Raw genomic sequence first — 2559 nt, 5'->3', positions numbered from 1 at the left:
GTTGACATCGTTTTATTGGACTTTGCCAAAGCTTTTGACTCGGTAAACCACCGCCTACTACTTGTCAAGCTTCAAGCATATAGTTTTCATCCGGATATTGTACGATGGGTTGGTGCCTTCCTCTCAGATCGCTCCTTCCAAGTTCAAGTTAATGGTTCGCGGTCCGACGTCTCCAGTGCGAGCAGTGGCGTGCCTCAAGGTTCAGTGCTTGGGCCCTTGTTGTTCTTAGTCTTCATAAATGCTTGCCCGACGACCTCACGCAACACACCCTTCTATTTGCCGACGATATCAAACTGGTCGCTCCTCGCGGTAGTATAGAGGATCTTCGTCGATGCCTCCACCAAATTTGGAAGTGGTCTAACGATTGGGATCTGTGTCTGAACGTGTCAAAGTGCTGTCATCTGCCTGTCGGCTCTACTCCTGCAACTCAACGTTTCGAGCCGGGTCGTCTGCTGCTGGAGAGGACCGATCAGGTAAAGGACCTGGGTATCTTGGTGGATTCCTCCTTTTCGCCTTCGGCCCAGTGCGTCCATGCTGCCAACAAAGCGCGCGGATTCTGTTTTTGATTCGACGGTCATTCGGAATGCTCACAGCAGCCATATTCCTGCCACTCTATGTCACGCTGGTGAGACCCATATTGGAGTATGGGATTCAAGCCTCTTCTCCTTATCTCCTCAAAGACATACAGCACCTCGAAAGAGTCCAGAGGCTGGCTACCCGCATGGTTCATGGTCTCAAAAATTTGTCCTACGAAGAAAGGCTGAGGACGCTCGACCTTTGTTCTCTTGAAAAACGCCGCCGCCGTGGTGATCTCATTCTCGCCCACAACATCATAAGCGGGAAGTGTAACCTCTCGAAAGAGCTGTTCTTCACTCCTGCTCCGGAGCGTCGGCTGCGGGGTCATTCCGAAAAGCTCTACCTGCGACGATTTCATCTCAATCGAAGGAGAGGAGCTTTCTCCGTCCGGGTTGCGGATCCGTGGAACAAGCTGCCAGACGAGATGGTGAAGATGCCGACGACCGCTTTGTTCAAAGCCTCCCTGGACCTCAAGTGGCCTGAACTCTTTACATGAACACCACCCTGTACTTAACTCCATGTCCCCTACATGGCCTTGCTATTTGCTTTTGAGCCAAATAACTAACTAACTAAACTAACTAACACATACAACATACATACATCATACATAATACATACATACATACAACATACATACATACATACCTACACACATATATACATACAAACATACATACATACATACATACATACATACATACATACATACATACATACCTAATTGAAAGAATAACAAAAATGCAAATTATTGACATTTCTATGCCTTCATTTATACGTACGTTTCAATAATTTTATGTTCTCATAAAATCACTGCTGAAAGAATGGCTTTCATGAAAACCATCTTTTTTTTTTAAATGAGTGTACAAATGAAAATTTAGAAATATCAATAATGTTTTGTGTTATTCTTTCAACTTTATATGGCTCCATTTCTAAGTTTTAGCCTACCCACTAAAATATATGCAACACTGTACTTGGTTAAGCGTACAATTTAGAAATATAGGAATATAGTTTAACGTGGCATGAACACGGCATCCTAATAACGCTGCTTGTAACATGTCATGCATATATATATATATATATATATATATAACGGGAAGGTTTACGAAAATAAACAAAAGATGAAGGCAGGTTTACGAAAATAAACAAAAGACGAAGGCAGGTGGTGTACAAACAAACAAATGTATTAGTATAGCGCTCAGGAATAGAAATAGAAAAAGTCTTTTACGTTTCGAGCCTACGCTCTTCGACGGAAAGATACACAGAAAAGAAACAAGGAGAGAAAAAAATGCGTGTAGGAGCTAACGGTCTATCATGGCGTTCTGACCATATATATATTATATATATATTATATATATATATATATATATATATATACAAACATGGACTCACACACGCACACACATAGACTCACATATACATTTGTATATCTGTGTCAGAATGTATGTAATTTTTACATACATATACACACACTATAGATATATGTATATGCGTGCGAGCGTGTTGTATATATTTTTATCTTCATTTTTTACCTGTTTCAGTCATCGCTGCTCAACTTCAACCTTCTCTACTAATGACATACCAACACTCTTTGCCTCTGTCACCACCACTACTACTACAACTTCTACCACCTCTACCATCACCATAACAACCATCACCATCACCAAAACCATTACCACACGACCATTACTACCACTACTACCAACACCACAAGTGAATTTCTCTTTCTGTGTTTGTTCGATTTTGAAGCCAAATCTTTAATCCCACCTGATTTTACTGTCCTAGAAAAGGAAGTAAATAAACATTGGATAATCTCAGCTTGGAAGGGACGCAGCAGCCATTCAAAAACACACAAAGACTGTTAATTTCACTTAAACATTTATTTGATGGCAAAATTGTCGTCGCGCCAACTGCGACCTGGTCACTGACGCGATTCCGTGCAGTGGGGAAAATCTGACACTAAATACACCAACACCAGTTGTCAAG

General features: G+C 41.5%; 1 long non-coding RNA gene across 1 annotated transcript in view; it reads right to left on the bottom strand.

Moving 5' to 3' along the window:
- LOC118767219 overlaps window positions 1-2058 on the bottom strand; it is a 10037-nt gene extending 7979 nt beyond the window's left edge. Inside the window, exon 1 of the long non-coding RNA XR_005003125.1 lies at window positions 2047-2058. This is a non-coding gene — a long non-coding RNA (uncharacterized LOC118767219). The remainder of the gene's footprint in view (window positions 1-2046) is intronic.
- Window positions 2059-2559: the final 501 nt, after the last annotated feature.

Source organism: Octopus sinensis, linkage group LG19 (assembly GCF_006345805.1).
Source record: "Octopus sinensis linkage group LG19, ASM634580v1, whole genome shotgun sequence".
NCBI classification, from domain to species: Eukaryota; Metazoa; Mollusca; class Cephalopoda; order Octopoda; family Octopodidae; genus Octopus; species Octopus sinensis.
Note: the sequence above shows the minus strand (reverse complement) of the source record. Positions and strands in the feature narration are given on the sequence as shown.